This window comes from Bidens hawaiensis, unplaced genomic scaffold, assembly GCF_021521415.1.
Source record: "Bidens hawaiensis isolate Kalapana, Puna unplaced genomic scaffold, B.hawaiensis_p1.1 tig00001382_1, whole genome shotgun sequence".
Taxonomy (NCBI): Eukaryota; Viridiplantae; Streptophyta; class Magnoliopsida; order Asterales; family Asteraceae; genus Bidens; species Bidens hawaiensis.
Genome location: NW_027491078.1, coordinates 1,804,542 through 1,826,611, shown reverse-complemented (window position 1 = coordinate 1,826,611; position 22,070 = coordinate 1,804,542). Strand labels below are relative to the sequence as shown.

Sequence of the window (22,070 nt, the reverse complement as noted above, 5' to 3'; positions counted from 1 at the left end):
GTCTACTTTTCGTTTGCCTGACCCTCTTCAGTTCATGTTTTTAATGGCTTGAATACAGGGATCTTAATACGAATTTATTTATATTTTGATCACAAAATTATATATTATTATATAAAATAAACAACATATAAATAAACATGATATAATAATACTTGAGGCACAAGTATCAATTGCCTTGTAACTAACTTTAAACCCAATAGGGCCCATTTAAATCACAAATTCAAACCCTATAATAATAATAATAAAAAAAAAACTATAAAGCTCACGAACCGGCGATTGAAGGAATCAAGAAGCTTAATACCTTATACAGGTATGTGGCATATTGTGTGCTTTTTATTTTAATATGGGTTTTTCAATTATGATGTTTCGATTGAAGATTTTTAACTCTGATTAATATCTAATGTTGATCAAGATAATGTAATTAATGGGTCGTGTTCGTGGGTCCAACCAGGCACGAACCCATTCGCGGGTTGACCGAACACATGACCCTTTTGTCCTGAAAGTATTTTTTTTTATTGTTTTCACATATTGATTTTTTTAACGATTAACTTTTTTGCACCCTATCCCATTTCACACAAAACTTTAAATTTTCAGTTTTACAATATAAAATACAAATTTATATAAAACAACTGAATTTTGCACTCCATTGTTTTCATGTCATTTTTTTTTTCTTGGAAACTTATTACACAAAATACATTTAAAAAGTAAACTGGCAACCTGTACCCAACCTGTTTAGCAAAACAGGTTCGTGGGTTCGACCCAAAATTTTCATAAAATACATACATGGGTCAACCTGCGAACCCGTCGGGTTGATCTGAACCCGACTTGTTTAGCTAACGGGTTAGGCGGCTTGACCCAAAACTGACACAAACCAATATACCAAACCCAAGCCCGCAAACTTCGTTTCGTGTCAGAAATTTACACGCCTAGCTAATGCAGATACAATTTTGTATACAATTTATAAAATTTGAAAACTAGTTTTCGTGTCGTGTTTTCTTTGTTGTATTTTGATTTGAAATTATAGCTTTGATTTGCTATAAATGTGATAGCTATTAGTTATCTGCAGACCTGATGCACATACAATTTTATATACAATTTATAAAGTTTCAAAATTTTTAGATGTTGGTTACTATCAGCCTGTGTGTATCTCATATTCTCATGTTAAATATGATGCATTATTTGGTTTGCTTAAAGTGAATCAGTTCCATTATGATCCTTTGTATTTTCTTTTGATAAAATGGTAAATTGGCGTTTCGAAAATTACTTGAGTAATATTTGGCTTTGAAACTTTATACTGGTATTACTATTGTCAAATCATTTATATAACTAATAATTATTTAATTCTATGAAATAAATGACAAGTAAAACTTGCTTAAATGATTTAGTTATCGAATTTGTATATAGATTTAGAGTTTTACTTAGCTATACATGTGATAGGTATTAGTTCTTTTGAACTTATTGCTCTGCAGACTTGGTGCACATAGGTTCTGCAGAATTTAAATTTTTTAGATATTTTGTTACCAATAACTTGTGTGTCTCATGTTAAATATGAATATGTGATACATTCTTTGGTTTGTTTGAACTGTGTCGGTTACGTTAGGATTCTTTGTGTTTTAAGTTAGGTAAGTTGGCGTTATGAAAAATACTTATTCGTCATAAAGGCGAAAACTTTATGGATATATTTAACCAGTGGTTTATAATATTTCATATCTTATAATGTTGAGTAAAATAGTTTTTGTATGCTTTTAAACTTCACATATGCCGGTTTACTGTTATTTTTAAATTTGATTAATGTCTGTGAGTAATCTGATGTGGTTGACATTGCTACATTTTTTGTTTTGTAGGTTTGCGACATTTGATTAATCCAATGGGAAAGACGAAAACGGTCAAAGGTGGAGAAAAGCGTAAACAAAACAATAAAGACCGAAAGAAAGAAAAGCCATCAGTGTCACAAGTGATTGCCAGCATCGACGAAAAGCCCGATAAGGCAAAGAAACCGACCTCCTCAACCTCTGCGGCCCGTAACTCTAAATCCAAACCAACTCCAAACTTGCAGCCTTATGCAGATATTGATCTTCCTCCATCAGATGACGAAGATGATGGCGTGGAATCTATTTCAGAAGACGAGAATCAAAAAGGAGGAATAAAAAAGCCCAGTCGAAAAGAACGGGCCCGTGATAAAAATCTTGAAATATCTGTGACCGACAAGGAGTTAAAGAAACGAGAAAAGAAAGAGGTGGAAATTGCACAAGCAGTGGAGCGGGACCGACAAGAGGCGTTGAAAGACGATCTAATGTGTTTAATGTTGTGATTGGTAGTCGGGCTGCGGTTCTTGACGGTCAAGATGATGCGAATGCAAACGTTAAAGACATAGTAGTGGAAAATTTCTGTGTTTCGGTAGATGGTAAAGAGCTGTTAAAGAATGCAACTGTTAAGATCTCTCATGGAAAGCGGTACGGGTTGGTGGGGCCCAACGGGAAGGGGAAGTTGACATTGTTAAAGCTTCTTGCTTGGAGAAAGATTCCCGTCCCGAAAAACATAGACGTTTTGTTGGTTGAACAAGAAATAGTAGGAAATGACCGAACCGCCCTTGAAGCTGTGGTTTCCGCTAACGAAGAGCTTGTTAAACTTAGACAAGAGGTTGCAACATTGCTAGAATTACCCGAGGGCAAAAACGGAAACAAAACTGATGACGGTGACACGGGAGAAAAACTTGCAGAGTTATATGAGAAGTTGCAGATAATGGGCTCTGATGCAGCAGAGGCCCAAGCCTCAAAGATTCTTGCGGGTTTGGGATTTACAAAGGATATGCAAACGTGTGCGACCCGATAATTTAAGGTGGAGGATGAGAATATCGTTGGCCCGGGCTCTTTTTGTTAAGCCGACGTTATTGTTACTAGACGAGCCCACGAATCATCTTGATCTTCGAGCGGTTCTTTGGTTAGAAGAATACTTATGCAGATGGAAGAAAACGCTTGTCGTTGTTTCACACGATCGCAATTTTCTAAACACGGTTTGCAACGAAATAATTCATCTTCATGATTTGAAATTTCATATGTACCGTGGAAATTTTGATGACTTTGAAAGTGGATACGAGCAGCGTCGCCAGGAAATGATCAGGAAGTTAGAAAAAATGAAGGCTGCACGAAAATGGAGAGATTATACGGTCGAGTTTCATTTTCCGGAGCCTACTGAACTAACACCACCATTGTTACAACTTATTGAAGTGAGTTTTAGTTATCCAGGAAGAGAAGATTTCAGGCTATCTGATGTTGATGTCGGGATCGATATGGGTACACGTGTCGCCATTGTGGGGCCCAACGGAGCGGGAAAGTCAACTTTGTTAAACCTTCTTGCTGGTGACTTAAACCCGAGCGAAGGTGAAGTAAGACGCAGCCAAAAGTTAAGAATCGGGAGATATTCGCAGCATTTTGTTGACCTGTTGACCATGGATGAAACACCGGTTCACTATTTACTTCGTTTAGATCCTGATCAAGAGGGTATAAGTAAACAAGAAGCGGTTCGGGCCAAACTTGCTAAATTCGGGCTCCCAAGCAATAATCATCTAACCCCGATTTCTAAACTATCCGGTGGACAAAAAGCCCGTGTTGTGTTCACTTCGATTTCCATGTCGAAACCGCATTTCTGCTACTCGATGAGCCCACGAATCATTTGGATATGCAGAGTATTGACGCACTTGCTGATGCGCTTGATGAGTTTACTGGTGGTGTGGTTCTTGTTAGTCATGATTCGAGACTGATATCGCGTGTTTGTGATGATGAAGAAAAAAGTCAAATTTGGCTTGTGGACAATGGAGTTGTCGAAGAGTTTAATGGTGCGTTCGATGATTACAAGGAGGAGTTGTTGAAAGAAATCAAAGCTGAGGTGGACGATTGATACGGTATGTAGTAAAACTTAATGTTCGTTAAACAATTAGGCTCAACCCGTGATCCAATCCGACCCAACTCGTTTATACCGTTAAACAACGTAGTAGCAGCAGTAGTAGTTTCATTTTCTATATAAATTTCTGTGTTACACTGTCACTGCAGAAAGGTTTAAACTTCAAAATAAGCCGAGAATTTGGAACTGCACATAATATTTTAGCCTAAAATTGAAGCATTTTTGGTGTTATTTGATACAAAAAGTAAATTTTTTTATAAAGTCAAAAAAAGTTTGTAAAAAAAAATAGTAAACAACAAAAATGCCCTTATTCCGTGCTTTCGTTGAGTTGTTGAAACTACCAAATGTAACAAAGCCATTTGAAAAGGCAGCTCTCCCGGCCTGTTTTGACCAGCTTAGCCAGGCGGCCAGGCCCGTTACCCAGTCTGACCTGATCTTTTTTAAGCTGATACCTAATCTGACCCGACCCGCTTTGACAAATAACTAAAGTCATCTGTAGAAGCGAGGTGCATAACATAATGATGAAGACATATGATATCTTCTTATAAAATTTTAAATAACAAGTAATGACAATATATATGATAACTAGATTTTATCCCCCGTATTACGGGGGTTGTTTTACATTATTCGTTTTTAATATTTATCTATGTATATTTGGATTTTAATTTATTTATTGTAAGAAAGTTAATAATTAATATACTTGAGGTTTGATGATGAAATGGTTTCACAAATAAATGATATGTTATAATCCGGTTTAAAAGCTATCTGGGTTTGGTGATACCCATTACCCGTTTATTTTCTTTATTATAAAATTGTTTCTTAATAGTAAATAAAATCTTTTTTTAAATAAAATAGGATATTAATTTTTAGTATATTCTTATTTTATAGGTTTTCCATATCAAATATTTGATGAGATTAATTTTTAATATAATGAGATGTTATAACCCGTTTAAGAGCTATCTGGGTTTGGTGAGACCTTTACCCATGAATTCGGGTCAAATGCGTGAGAAGCCTTCATTTACAAATAAAGTAATCTAATGGCTTGAGAGAACGGTTGTTTTACATTTTTCGTTTTTTAATATTTATTTTTTAGATTTTAATTTTCTTTATTGTAAGAAAGTAAATAATATACTTGGGGTTTGATGATGAAAGGGTTTCATAAATAAATGATATGTTATAACCCGTTTAAAAGCTATCTGGATTTGGTGACCCATGGCCCGCTTATGTTTTTTACTATAAAATTATTTATTACTTATAAATAATATATTTTTCTTCTTTTGGATATTAAATTTTAGTATATTCCTATTTTATAGGATTTTCATATCAAATAATTGGTAAGATTAATTTTTAATTTAATGAGATGTTATAACCCGTTTAAGAGCTATCTGGTTTTGGTAAAATTCATACCCATGAATTTGGGTTAAATCAATGAGAGGCCCCCATTTAAAAATCAAGAAATCTGGTGGCTTCCATAAAAGGGAGGAGCGACCACATCGAGACACATACAATTTTTGGGTTTTCGTTTATATATATTATAGATAACTCATAATAGACACTTATTGTGAAAGGTGATAATAAGATAATTAATATTAGACAAATGTCAGAAAATATTAAAATTATTTTATTTTGAAGTTTTACACTTTTAGATTAACATATATTTAATTGTTTCCATTTCATGTGTAAAAGTCTTTTTTATCCATGAGAACGTGATATTGGAAAACTTATGGACTCTACCAATACCCTACTAAGCAACGGGATCATGTAAAACACAGACTGAAGCAGATTCCAATGAAGCATAGAGATATTTTTTAACCTTGTTAAATCTGGCATACATCTATAATATTGACTTAATATTAGCTACTTCATATTAATTATTATTTTATATAATATAATCGATAAGTCTGGTGCAGCTAAGCCTTGATTGGGTCATTTGGCGGCACCATACTTGTCAATTGCATTTTTTTCAATTTCCTTTTGTTTTTTTAAGTTTTAGTTCTAGTATCGTAATGAAATAACGGAAGCCGAAAAAATGTCAATTTTGTGGTTTTTTTGTTTGATTGACTTCTGGTACCGTAACAACGTGATGGAAACCGACTGATTCCTCCTAGACTCATTGCCTCAACGTCCGGGACTGACAACGCTCAAGTTTTAGCAACCCCCGAGCTTACCGACGGACACCACCCCATTCGTGCATCTCAATTTTTATATTATCCGTTTTTTCGCTATGCAGGTTTCGATTCTAATAATACCAATTCCGGTACCGATGATCATAATTGGCTCAGTTCGTCAAGGTATCGACACTCGTATAACTTACGATACCAAAAAAAAAAACAAAAAACAAAACAAAAAAAACTTTATTTTGAATACAACCCATTTGTCCGTTTTCAACAAAATTTATACCAAATGTCAAAAAAAATTAAACACGCGTACATGCTCATTTTTAAAGTTAATGAATCGTAAATTATCAAACAAAAATCAAACTGACCAAAATTAAATGAGTTAAAAAGACATATATTAGTTAATAAAACTATACTTTAAGAGGTAAATTTGATTTTTTTTTATTTTTTATAAACAATTACACCATTCATTTTAATGGTATATATAATTTATTTTGTTCCAAAATTAATGTTATGTAAACTTCCACATTGACACGCCTTTGAAGTTTGAACTTTGAAGAGGTCGAGTTATTGGAACGTGTGTTGGGTCTGGCCCAGAAACATAGCCCAATCTTAAACTTGCCAGTTCAAGTACGTATTTACAATTGACATGGTCGAATGAATCCCAAGTGTGAAGCCGTAGGTTGACTGGAATCTTCTCGTCTACAAACACCCTTTCAATTCTCGTGACTCAAGTAACAAGAAATAGTCATAGTCAACATAATGAAACACCTTGTGACTCACGGTTTGTTAACTATGAGATAATGTAGGTTATGTGGTTTGGAATAGTCCGGATATATATCGTTTTCTCAGTTGAAATGACACAATTTGCGAAAGAATTTTCTAGTTGACGGTTAAGACAGCTGGTTTTCAATCGATATTAATTTTTTCAGCAGTAACTTAGTTACCATCGATAATCAGTCTATCAGTAGTACCCAGTAGGCATGTACAAAACTGTTTGGGACTAGGAACCGGAACCGGTTCCTAACCGGTTCCTATATTCAAAACCCCATTTTAAACCGGTTCCAGGCTCGAACCGGTTAGGGAACCGAACCGGTTCTCCCACCCTCGGACCCCTAACCTATCTAACCGGTTCTTACCGGTTCCTAACCCGGTTCCTGTACCGTAACCGGTTCCTACCGGTTACAGTGTAAAATTTTTTTTTTTTTTCGTTTTTCGTTTGCGATTTGGATTCTAAACTACGATTCGTATTTGTATAACATGAAAAATAAAAAAAAACAATTAACATAAAAATAAACAATTAACTAATGAAGAAAAGACAACTACTGAAGATGTTTGCCACTGAAGACAACTACTGAAGGTTGCCACTGATAACAAGTTGACAACTACTGAAGGTTGCCACTGATGACAACTACTGAATGTTGCCACTGATGACAACTACTGAAGGTTGCCACTGATCACAACTACTGAAGACTGCCACTGATGAGGAATACTCATCAGTGGGAAAGCTGCCACTTATGAGGAATACTCATCAGTGGGAACAATCATCAGTTGAATTAGTGGGAAAGCTGCCACTGATGACAACTACTGAAGGTTGCCACTGATGAGGAATACTCATAAGTGGGAACATTCATCAGTTGCGACTTGCGACTTCTTCCTCGGAATTACTTGTAGAAATGCCTTCTTGTTCGTCGTGCACTCGAACATCAAGTGGTGTTTCATCTTCGAGAGTGGTTACGTGTTGAAAACGATCGATTGAGTCCAAGTGATCCTTTAAGCAAATGCACATCTCCACCGACTCTGAATTTAGTCTTGTTCTTCTCACCGATATTACCCTTCCACTAAGAGAAAAAGCGGATTCCGAAGCTACCGTAGAAGCTTGGACGGTTAGTAAATCACGGGCCATGGTGGAAAGAATCGGAAACTCGGTTTCCTTTACCTTCCACCAAGCCAAAACATCAAAAGTGCCATATTCCTCTTCGGATAAACCGGTAGAGTAATCATTTGCACTATACCTTCCTAGTTCGCTTGAAGGGGTGTTACCCCTTTGTTTTTTAGCCGTTACGTTGCGAACGGTGTTCATAAGGCTAATCATGGGATCTCGTACTCTAGTAGCACTTGAGCTTGATGAAGACCCCCCGGTATAGGCATGTGTATGTTTGACCCATATTTATTTAAATAAAAGTCATACATAAATTTAAAATTCAAGTTAAAATCATTTTTTGCCTCTGTTGAAAAGTTTGGGTCAACTTCATGCATATCTAAGGCTGAAAAAATTTCGTCTATCACACATTCAACCCCCGTAACATTTAACATTGGGTTTAAAGCGGCGGCGCAAGTAAAAACCGGTGGCAATTCAAGAAAGTATTTTTTTAATTTAAACTTCATTGGTAATATGATGTTTGAAAACATTGGACTTTTATTTTCAAATTCTTTAAGATTGTTAACGATTAAAAATAACTCCGAAAGAACCAAGGGACTTGTCGGATAATACGTTCCCGATAGTTTCGTAGTTGATGTTTTAAAAACTTCAAGAAAAGTCGATAAGTCATTGATAATTTCCCATTTCTCATTTGAAAAGGGGATTGCCAAATCATTCTCAGCAAGACTAGAATGAAACATTTGTAAAGTTTCTCTTTGTTTCAAAGCACTTTGAAACATTATGCAAGTGGAATTCCATCGATGAGGTACATCCCAATTAGCTCCCAAAGCTTTTCTTCCCGTATCTTTACAAAATTTTCTATATTCCATTTGTCTTTTTTTACTTTTCTTAAAAACTTCATGTATCATTAGTCTAAAATCGTTTATAACCGATGTAACCTCATCCGAAGCAAGTCCGTCTTGCACGATTAAATTAATGATATGTGCAACACACCTTGAGTGAAAAAAAACACCATTGTAAATCGGCGTATATTTTAATTTTAATTTATCAACCGCCGATGTATTATTCGACGCGTTATCAAATGCCATTGAAAATATTTTATTTTCTAGTTTATAAGTTTTTATAACATAATCTAAAATTTCAAACAAATTATCTTCCGTATGTGGATACTCAAAGAGTTCGAAAGCAATGGTGCGTTTCATCATTTCCCACGATGACGGGTCTACCCAATGAGCGGTGACACAAAGATAAGATTCGGGTAGACCATGTGGAGCCGACCAAACATCACTAGTTAAGTTTATTCCCGTATTTATATTTTCAAAATATGCAATTAGTACCTCTTTGGCCTTCTTCCACAATTTTAAACAATAACGTTTAAGAGTATGACGACTTACGTGAGTGTATTGTGGTTGAAGCGTATCTCGAATCATGGCGGTTAAGCGAGGGTTGTCGAAGTGGCTAAACGGCAAAGCTTCTTGAATCACAAACTTCGCCATACGATCTTGAACTCGATCAATTTGGTATGTAAATATTCCGCCTTCACTATCCATTTGCGTTTGTTGCGAATCGACGTTCTTTTTCAACGCCTTGCAATACGGTTTTTCGATGTGTTTCTTCAAATTTGAATTCGAAAGTGGGTTTAAATAAATCCCACAAAACTTGCACCGAGCCTTCAATGAATGGTCATTCAATTCAACCAAATCCCAATTGCACCAAATCTCTTGATTACGATTATGAGGTACAATACGAACGAAACTTGGTTCGGCGTTGGAACCTTGACCAACCGATGATTGTGAGGCAGCCATAACAACAAATATGAATATAGAAGAAGAGAAAACAAGAGATTAGAGAACTCAAAACGTTGTAATAGCGTTTTTTGTATTTTTTTGCGTTCGGGTTTGCGTTTTGAGTGTTGTGATGAACCCATGACACCAAATACCTATTTATACTAGTAGTGGGGTGCTTGGGGGAGCCAAAAAACGGCTATTTTTGACCCCAACGGTCAAAAAGCGGCCAAAAAAACGATTTCCAACGGCTATATTCGATCCAACGGCTAGAACCGGTTAGGAACCGGTTCCGGATGGTTCGGTTCCAGAACCGGTTCCGGTTCGGTTCCGGTTCCTACCCGCCCCCACTCAGAAATGCAAGAACCGGTCACGGATCATCGGGTTGAATCAGATAGGGTCCGGTTCCTAAAAAAAACGGGTAGGAACCGGTTCGGGTCCGGTTCGGGTCCAGGAACCGGTTTCGTTGAACATCTCTAGTACCCAGAAACTGTTGATCTCGTATTATTACGGATTCCCACTTAGTGTTGATCACTTAGTTGCTGCTCATAGCATGTCATATTGTTACTTTTGAATTATTTGCATATCAACTTATCATATTGTTATTATTAACTTACTAATTTTACTCAGATTATAATAATCAAGTTTGATCAAGACTAATTAACTTAAGAAATAATTTGAGTGTTTCCAACACAAATAGGTATACTTATTCCTGCAATAACATTTCAAAAAAGATTAAATCGTATTTTGTGCATTATCTAAAATGTGTTAAAGAGTATATATAACTTATTTATTTTAAAGAAACGGAGAAGGCATGTAAAAATAAAGTAGATAACCAAAAAATATATACACTGAAAAGTGAAAAGGTATGTTGAAAATGAGCCAAATATTATGTTTTTAAATATTATGTTTTTAAAGAGAATACGTTAGCATTTTTTTTAAATCGATATTTGTTTATTAATATAAGAATTCACAATATAAATTGTTGTAGTGAAACCATTTTACATTTTTAAAAGAAAGTTAATGAGAGCTCACTACCTATTTTAGAATCGGGCATTGTCTCTAAAAGCCATACCCTATGCATCGGGTTTAGGTTGGGTATAGAACCGGGTATTCTAAAACTGTGTATTTGAATACTCTATTTTCAGGTATTGAAAAAACCCTACTTTTGGGTTTTTTCCGGGTATAGATTGAGTTTTTTAAGATGTTGCACTTTTTAGAGATATTTTTTTGGTCTTTTTCGGGTATATATCGGGTATTTGATAAACCCGATTTCGGGTATTGGAAAAACACAGTTCTGGTTTTCAGGTATTTCTGGGTACAACTCGGGTCCGGTTCCGGATACGGGTTTTGGTACTGAAATGCGTACCCTATTCGTACCCTACGGATAGGTGCGGGTTCAGGTATTAAATACTATAGAGGTAGGGTAGTAAAGCTACCCGCGGATCCCTAACCCGACCCACAGACCCTTACTCAACCTGCGGATTGTTAATAGACATCCGCAAGGGAAACACATGGACAAACAATTATAGTCACCACGAGACCAGCTAAGGGGTCCATTGTTCCGGGAACACGCTTTGCGGGTATCCATCGCAGTGTGCGGATTACCAATGAGCATCCGCGGAAGGAACCTACAAACAACACAAGGGGCTCACAACATGTGATCCCCACGTGATATGGAAGAGCAGTTGTAACAAACTTTTTCTAGAAGATTCCTCAAATATTCCCTGATAGCGACATTGACAAATTGAAAGGTAACACCTAGGCACGCAATGTCCACCCCACGTCTCGCATGTAACGGCCACGGCCCTGTCACGACCAATAGAAGATCGACACGTGTCCTTTCAGGTAGAAAGGGAATATTACGATAGTGGCAACTCCACCAATCACCTTCCCCCACCTTCGGCTATAAATACCAAGTACATCGCTTACAGGTAAAGGGACACTCTCAAGCCTTACGCAATATACTTGTACTCTCATTGATTATCCGATCAGGACAGTACTTATTCTCACGCCGGAGGGTGGTTACAGGAAGACCCCCCATCTTGTCCTTCCCGTAACGAGACTCACGGTGGTCTGTTTTGCAGGCAGATAGCTTGGATCTGACGTCATTGTTACTCAGTAGACTCACACCTGGGGTAAACTAGAGTTCGGACCATCCAGTTCGATCTCGTGTTTCTTCAAATACCCAGGTATAAAAAACCGGTTCTGGGTTTTTTATCGAGTCCGGTTCCGGGTTTTTTTCACCTCCACTTTAAAGCTTACCTGGGCTTGGCCCAGAATTAAGGCCCAATCTTTAATATTGCTGTTCAAAGCTACCTATGTACAATAGACATAGTGGAATCAATCCCAACGGCCAAGTGTGAATCCGTAGGTTGACTGGAATCTACTCATCTAGAAACTTCTTTCCATTTGGCATGAAGTCAACAAGAAATAGTCAACTTAATGAAACAGCTTGTTAGCCACGGTTTGATGCTTCAATTGCAGTCCAAGTTATTCCCTATCTCTATGTTAATAATTAATTTCTGGATATGTTGTGATATCATTTTGTTTGTGTAATTTCCGCTTTGCTTCCAATTGATTTCCTATTTAGGAACTCATGTTTTTGTTTTCATCCAATGGATTGCTTGCATAGAAATAAAATCGCGAGTTACTATATGGGCAATCGATCAAGAACAAAACGAAAAATACTTTGACACAGTTGCATGGGCTGTTAAAATTGCTTGGGCTGTTATAATTTTGTTCCCTTAAACAATTAACTAATTAGATTAACTATTGCATTGCCCAATAAGCATTAGAAGATGTACCTTTTAAATTTTAAGATGTTTTTTTGATGGATTATAATATAGTGTAAATACATAAATTTAAATTCAAACTTTGAATCAAATAGGAAATCAGAACTTTGTATTTGATTCCTAAGTTCGAATTGAATCAAATTCGAATACTCAAATATGGAATTTGAATTTAGAATTAGATTCAATTCGAATTGTAGTTTTTTGAGAACGACATAATTTTTTACTAATATAAACCATGCTAGTAAGAAAATAGACATTACGCGACAAAATAATAAACTGACTTAGAAAAACGACCCCAATACAAATACAAGAACTAGTATGTAAGTTTTTTTTAGTGAAAACACGTACTAGAATTAGACCAATCACTTGCGCTTTATAGACGATGAACCATCACAATTCACAACATTTTAGTTGGAATGACACAATTCTTTGTCAAGGAATATGTTAGCTGATGATTAAAACGATTGACGTTTATTCAGTTAACTTCAATAGTAGCTTTGTCAATAGCAACTTTATTACTACTGATAATTTGTCTTTCGTCAATAACTCATTTATTGTTGAAACCCCCCGACATAACGCGACAAAATAATAAACTGACTTAGAAAAGCGACCCCAATACAAATACAAGAACTAGTGTGTAAGGTTTTTTTTAGTGAAAACACGTTCTAGAATTAGACCAATAACTTGCTCTTTATAGACGATGAACCGTCACAATTCACAACATTTTAGTTGGAATGACACAATTCTTTGTCAAGGAATATGTTAGCTGATGATTAAAACGATTGACGTTTATTCAGTTAACTTCGGTAGTAGCTTTGTCAATAGCAACTTTATTACTACTGATAATTTGTCTTTCGTCAATAACTCATTTATTGTTGAACCCCCCCCCCCCCCACCCTACCCCCACCAAGTTATTTTTGATCCACTTGGTGATGTCCACCTACTTACTACTCATAGCATTTGCTGTTGATAACATAAGTTTCCAATGATCGTATTTATAACAGAAAACATATTTGCTACTGATTAAACAAACCAATTTTAACTTTGGCGAACCAAACAGCTAGACCAAATCATAATTTCCAAATGCATCTCAACATGTGAAACCAAATTTTCACTTGTCGTGTGTCGCGCCGTCGCTCACCGATTGGGCTGTGAGACCCCATTTTACCGATCGGGCTATGAGACCCCATTTTAGGCCATGCGTCTTGTCGCCCACCAAGGAGCGGGCGACGCCCCCTAGCACATCGGGTTCGTTGGTGTCAGATTTCATGATAGTTTTGAAGAAAGTTACAATTCACACCTTACAACTTCTAACAATGTCTATTCAGATTCCCATGTTAACTAATGAGTTGTTTGGTAGCCTCTTAATGATATCATTAAGATGTTACTTCTTAATCAGTCAGAGGTAGAGTGTGTTTAGTTGCGCCTCTTAACGGCTCATGAAACCTCTTAATGGTTAAGTTTCAAAGATATGCTAAATAATTTAAAGACAACCTCTTAATCAGTCATACATATTATTGATTTAGCACTTAATTGCTATGCAACTCGTAAAATTAAGTTGAGGTTTATTGGATTTTAATAATCCCTATTGACTGGTATTGGCCGATAAAAATCCCTATTTATTTTATCACCATTGACGGTCCCAAATTTAAAAAAGTTCGCCCCCAATGGTCCCCAATTAAATATGACTTACCGGCGTTATACTTTTTTCCGAATTTCAAACTAATGTTTTAGGGCTTTTGATCAGAATGAGGATACGAGTCGATTGATGTAAAACTTAGCTCGAAATGGTGAACCAGACGACTTGATTTTTGTTAATTGTAAGTTTAAAAACCTGAATTGAAGCATTATTTCGTCGTTTTGGAGCACCGTTTTGAACGAAGTTTTACATCAATCGACTCATATCCTCCTTCCGATCAAAAGCCCTAAAACATTACTTTGAAATTCGGAAAAAAGTATAACGTTATTAAGTCATTTTTAACGGGGGGGTATTGAGGGCCAACTTTTTTTAAATTTGGGACCGCCAGTGGTGAAAAATGAATAAGGGTTATTATCGGTCAATACTAGCCAATAAGAATTATTAAAATCCAATAAACCTTAAGTTGATGCTACTAAAATAACTATAAGTTTATTTTCTTTACGTTTGTGCACACACATTTTTTCCATATATTCTGTTCAACAATACAAAGATAAATTAATTTAGGTGACTTGATTTGGGTGGGGATACAATTGGATGGATTAGTTGTATTTAGGGGTGCAAACGAGTCGAGCCGAGCCGAGCCCGAGCTTGACTAGGCTCGAGCTCGGCTCGTTTAACTTACACAGAGCTTGAGCTCAAGCTCGGCTCGTTTCGAGCTCTATTTTTAAAGCTCGAGCTCGGCTCGTCAACTATTTTTTTTTATATAAATAGGTTATTGACATGTGCACGACACAAGTGGACATATATAAATCTTCTAACAAATATATATAATTTTATATTATATTGTAATTTGTAATATGTTTTCTGAGACGACAACATGATATTTAGTTTTAAATAATACTGGCACGAAAAGAAATAATTGTCAAACATAAAGATAAACCTCAATAAGATACAAAGTACAATGTTTAGAAACACAATTAAAAGTTAAAAATTTAAAATTCATCTTACATCTTATCTTATCTTACAATACTAATAAAAGAAAATGTTAAAGCTTATGTGTCAAGCCTACATTTATTCTAATTTCTAATCTCTCATTTCATTCTTTCTAGCTATCCATGGGTCATGGGTCAAAATTATTTTGTCAAGTGGGTTATAACATAGTGTGGATTTATACATTATTGAATTAAGTGTCATTTTCATACCTGAGGTTTAACCAACTACGCAACTTTAGTACATTTTTTTTTTTAAATTTCTTGCAAATCAACATCTGACGTTTCCATTAAAATCATGTTATTTAAGTACTTTTCATTAACCCCGTTTGTTTTTTCCATTAAATCTACATTAATTAATTTATAAGTATTTTGATAATCACAATTGAAATAATGGATCTTGTTTTATAATTTGACAAATCCCGTGTAATACACAGGTTCAAAAACTAGTAAACTAATAAGTGTATAGTTAGCGTAAAGTAATGATATGTGTTTACCATGAATTCATATTCATATTTAACCAGGAAATCAAAGAGACGGTTAATAATAAAAATTGACTAAGGCCCAATAGACTACATATTTAACCAGCATGAATTAAAAATTTGTTATGAACATCATACCTTATAGTTATAAATAATCCATTTTCGTTACTTATAGTTTTTGTGAGTATAAAAAACTTTTTGTTGATTAACAAATAGTAGATAACATGTTGAGTACAAATTATCGAGGTGATCACTATATTAACTTTAATAAAATGGTTAATATTACTAATGATGTTGGAAAATAATATACCATGGGTAAATGTTATAAAAGTATTTTGTCATCGGGTTGTTTTTTTTTGGCTCTAGTGTTGTTTGTAATAAAATAATAAGAATACAAACAAAGTATTAAATTGATAATAATTAAAATATATGAACATTATCAATAATATGAATGAATGAAATAATTTGAGTAATACAAATGAACCTTACAAAGAAATACGAAATTGCAGAATTTGATAGATGAAAATGCATGGTGTGAAATTTTTTGTGTAAAACTGAAAGTATATAGAGAGGGGTAATAACATAAATATTTTTTGTTAGTTAATTTAAAAATGAATGTTATTCTCAATTCCATTCAAGGTAATCAGTTTGCACATAAATTTAAAATTTAAAATATGCAACAAAAATAGGAAAGTTGAAACATATAGTTAATCTAATTAATATTAATATTGTTATTAATGGTCAGACGGTTTTTAATATAAAAATGATTTCATAAAGATGCAACAAAAATATGAGAGTTGAAACCTATAATTTATGTAATAATTATTATTGTTATTAATTGTCAAACATTGAATTGTAAATTTTGATTTTATTTTTGAATTATTTTATTAATAAGAAATTCTATGATTACTTGTTATTTTTGAAATATTACAAAATTAACCCATAAGAATGAGACAAAATGAATTTTTTTAATAGATATATAGATTATAATTATTTTAATAAATTGTTTCTATTATAATTTTATGTATAAAATAATATATATTATTGAGTTATTTTTATTTATTTTTGCATAACATTATATAAATTAATTAATAATTATTAAATATATATTTTAAAAAATTATAGAAATGACAGGCTAGTTTAGGCTCGCGAGCCGGCTCGAGCTTAATACGTGAAGCTCGGGCTCGGACTCGTTTATTAAACGAGCTTACTTTTAGGCTTGAGCTCGGGCTCGATTAAGCTCGGCTCGGTCGAACTTTTTAACGAACCGATCTCGAGTAGCTCGGCTCATTTGCACCCCTAGTTGTATAGAAACAAGTGCGGTTAAATTCCATTAAAATTAGTAATTTTTTTTACAAATATAAAATCTATTTTTAATAGTTGATGTTATCGGTACACTAATATCAAAAGTAGACACAAGTGCACTACCCGTATTTACTATTTACTAATATCAAAAGTAGACACTAGTGCACTACCCGTATTACAAGATAAAGTTGACTAATCATCATTGTGTCACATTAGTAATGTCGTCTAGCCTGTATCATTGCCATATGAGCCATATTACCAGCCTAGTCATGCGACTCGTATTACCATACCGTCTACGGAAATAAACTTTTAAAAGAGCTACGCTAGACAAACTTTTAGAAGAGCTACGCTAGACAAATGTTATGTACATGAAATGTTCAGTCAAACATTCGGATGAGATACATCACTCCTTTAATTTTTCATAGTCTTGTCACCGACAGTGATACATACTAGTGTCTGCTATACAAGCAATATGACTCAACACAACACGTATAAACCGTCATTGGGTTTGTGAAGTGTGCTAGAGGTATTCTAGTATCAGTAGCCTTACAAATTTAGGAGACAAAGATATTGATTGATTAACTATTGGAAGATTTTGGGAAAAGGCCTTCGATTAAAATAGTAAAAGATACAATGAAAATTGAAAGGTATTTGTTTAAAAATGCTAGATTAAATAAGAGAAATTCTTTGTAATAATAAGTACGGAAGAAACTTGTTCTACAAGTACAAACTGTGATAATTGGCATAAACTATTGAATTACTTTCAGATCAACATATCATATTGTTATTATTATTAACTATTAAGTCCACTAAGTTAGTCACATTATAAAAATCTAGTTTGACCAAAACTAGTTTACTTAAGAAATAAATTTAAGTGTTTATGGTGCAAATGGGTATCCTTATTAGTCATTACAAAACTAAACATAATTAATCTCCACATATTATTGGAATTGCTTTTGATGACAAAAGTGAAAAGTTAGCACCGCCAGTTGTCACATCGAGGGTTACTATCGAGTATCGGCTAATAGCTCAAAGTTTAAACTATTAAAATCCAAATTTTCAAATATATATAAAAACTCTTTTTTCCAATAAAATAAAATAGTTACGTGAAAACCAAGTAGAAAATAAAAACGGATACTAGAAAGAAGTAAAATGAATATGAGCCCGATATTATTTTCTAAAGAGAATATCAAAATTTATTAGGTATTTATTACTCCAAAAATAATTAATTATATGCAAAAAAAAAGTATAAATACATAAAAGTTATCTATATTTCGTATCATCTTTTTATGAATGAGAACATCGGCCTTGGACTCTTCAAGAAGATGGAGTGGCTTGAATATAAAGATTCGTGTCTCGAAAGTGATAACAATTCTATAGCATTTTTCATTATTTTAAACAAACACATAAAGCTAACCTTTAATTCATTAAATCCAGATTAAACAGTCAAATGGTTTCATATTCTCTAGGGTTTTAATAGGTATATTCCAAATGGCTAGGACAAGATCCAGATTGGACACCAGTGACCAGACTCGTCTGGTAAGTTACTTTTGATGATCAATTTTGTAAGATAAAGATGAAGAACGCATATTATATTATTGTGTACCTGTCAATCTGGTGTATGTAGTTACGAAACTTGTCATGGTGTTGATGATGTCGGTTTTTGTTTAAGGTACACGGTTATAGTGGTGACGTGACACATAGGGTTATTGCATCGATACTGTGGTGTCCGAATTGAGGTTTGGATTTATGTGGCAAGCAAAAAGGATGATGCAACGTTGTAGGGGAAGTTTGCTTACAAACTTGGATACGGGCATAAGGTGATTCATTTTTTAAAACAATATACAATAAGTGAATTGCTAAAATAGTCTACTTAATAAGAGTGTTTTTCTTTAACAGCTAAATGTTGCAATTTATCAAGATTAAACTCTTAACGTTCAATTCTACGCCTTACGATCCCATTAAAATGAGAATGGCTAAACGTGTGGGTTATTAAAACAAGATAGTTCTGGTAACTACATTTTATTTAAAATCTATAATATATATAAAAGAAAACACTAAAATCCTATGTTTCGCGATGTGGTCGCTCCCCCTTTTATGGAAGCCACCAGATTTTTTGATTTTTAAATGGAGGCCTCTCATCGATTTAACCCAAATTCATAGGTATGTTTCTTACTAAAACCAGATAGCTCTTAAATGGGTTATAACATCTCATTAAATGAAAAATTAATCTTACCAATTATTTGATATGAAAATTCTATAAAATAGGGATATACTAAAATATAATATCTAATTTAAAAAAGAAAAAGATATTATAATTAATAAACAATTTTATAGTAAAAAACATAAGCGGGTCATAGGTCAACAAATCCAGATAGCTTTTAAACGCGTTATAACATATCATTTATTTATGAAACCTTTTCATCATCAAACCCTAACTATATATTATTAACTTTCTTACAATAAAGAAAATTAAAATCCAAAAAATAAATATTAAAAAACAAAAATTGTAAAACAATCATTTTCTCAAGCCATCAGATTGTTTTATTTGTAAATGAAGGCTTCTCACGCATTTGACCCGAATTCACAGGTAAAGGTCTCACCAAACCCAGATAGCTCTTAAACGGGTTATAGCATCTCATTATATTAAAAAATAATCTTATCAAATATTTGATATAAAAATCCTATAAAATAAGAATATACTAAAAATTAATATCCTATTTTATTTTTAAAAAAGATATTATTTATAATTAAGAAACAATTTTATAATAAAGAAAATAAGCGGGTAATGGGTATCACCAAACTCAGATAGCTTTTAAACCGGATTATAACATATTATTTATTTGTGAAACCATTTCATCATTAAACCTTAAGTATATTAATTATTAACTTTCTTACAATAAATAAAATTAAAATTCAAATATACGTATATAAATATTAAAAAACGAATAATGTAAGACAACCCTCGTAATACGGGGGATACAATCTAGTAATAATATAAAGTAAGAAACGTATTTTCTTGGATTAATATCTATAATAATAAATATAGTCAATTTTCAGCAATAATCGTGCATTTGTTAATTATTTAATAATTAATGATATTTTGAGAAAATAATACTAAAATGAACCATAAGAACGAAAGAATGGACACACTCAATTTTTAATTAATATATTGTAACATGCCAACAAAAAGTTCGTCAGATGTGACGTTGCTTGTGGGGCTGAAAACGATCAAAACTCAAAAGTACCACGTTATTATATTTTAATAAAACGTTTATGATTGGCAGATGTCATTCATGTTGTATTTAGACGCAATTATGAATGAATCATTATGTGACTCACACTATTTACGAATATTCGGGTCCGGTTCGAACGGATAAATCCGACCCAACCGTTATTTCATTTGGTTTTGTATATGTTTTTTTTTTCTTTTTACTTGACTTAATTATTTAGTTTTAAACTCGTTAAAAAGCTTATTGGTATTAAATTATCAATAACGATCCTATGAGTTTTAGAGATTAGGGTTGATGTCATCATTCACGTTATTAGTCTTCACACGATGAATGACCTGACCGAATGTGATAGTGACATATTGTATTTTATTGGTTGGGGAGAAATATTCCTTTTTTTCTACTTATGGTCTATGCATGTCACGTCACTTGTCGAATTTAACTGAGACAGGTTCGAGTTTGCCCGTGGATTTGGGTTATATCTCTTTACTCATTTTAAATAAGCTATGCTTTTCTAAAACCAACATATATCAATTAAAATGTTACGTTGTTTTCCTCATCTCAAAATTTAGGGCAAACCCAACTTGTTGTAAAAGTTACATGCTTTAAAAGTCAAAGAAGCCAAAACCTTCTAACGAATTCATCGTAATGCTTTGGTTAGGCTTTATTTTTTCAATGGCATATTAAAAATCATTACTAATAGTATTACTAACAATTTGACCTAAAAGCCATTAAGATTAGACCGCAAATACAAGTAACGTTAAATAGCTTACGCTTAATTATAAGCTTAAGGATTCTTATGAATAATAAATTCTACAATTTCCTAAACTTTTTTTATTTTTATTTTTACATGCTATTATATTATTAAATAGCATGAAATTACAAATAACAACAACAATAATAATAATAAATAATAATAATAATAATAATAATAATAGTAATAAATAAATAAGGAAATATAACAAACTAGGCTTACCGGATAATTGTGTATATTTCATATTTGGGAATCTTGTATATTCTCTTAACAACTTGCATTTGTTTAAAAAAATAGTAATATTTCTAAATCATAATATTGTCATCACGCAAAGGTCCATATTGTTACGCTAGATGTGACATTTTATTATTGCCATATGAAGGAGAATTTCGATAATTATTATACAAGAAGTGTCTACAAGGTAAACATCAATAGATGGTGAAGTGGAATTATGATGTCTAATAATTCATAATACATTTTTAAAAGGTTAATTTCAACATAAACTATATCAAAATAATGCCAATATATATTTAAAATAAACTAGTATTATTACCCGCGCGTTGCAGCAGAGTACGTTAAATGCATTACAAGTTCGGATGCTTAAAGAATTCAAATAGAAACATAATGAAACAAACATCAACTCCAGAGTACTACCAATAGACATCACCAATGGACCCGGGTTGCAAATGAAATACATACCTACAACAACGATTTTCATACCACAAGTACATAGTAGCTGGCATAATTAAAAGAGAGAGAAAAAAAGTTATAAACAATGCATCAGTAACCTATATTTTAGAGTCGCTTAGTTTTGCCTGTGACTTGAACCCGGTCTAAAATGCAGAAATAATAGTAATAATAATAACAACAAAATTTCAGGTTAACGGGTCCTATTCGTGTAAACCCGCAAATATTCATGTTGTTTGGCAGTTTGTGTATGAAATGATTTTTGGATTCATGTCGTATTCGGGTATTTTTAGGTTCAAGTTCGTGTCATTTTCGATTCGCGAGTCACGACCCATTTAACAACCTTAATTGAAGTTTCAAAGCCTACACACGACATACAAATCATTCATGAAATAGACTATTACCGAGAAATATAATATTTTTGTATATTTTAACATGAAGCTTCTTTTAAATTTCTTTCCCTTTGGAAGAATCATGCTTTCTTTCGGCAATTTAGGCCTATAAAC

At 33.5% G+C, this 22,070-nt stretch overlaps 1 pseudogene; it reads left to right on the top strand.

Moving 5' to 3' along the window:
- Positions 1 to 1,867: 1,867 nt before the first annotated feature.
- Positions 1,868 to 3,897, top strand: LOC143573350 (ABC transporter F family member 4 pseudogene; annotated as a pseudogene).
- Positions 3,898 to 22,070: the final 18,173 nt, after the last annotated feature.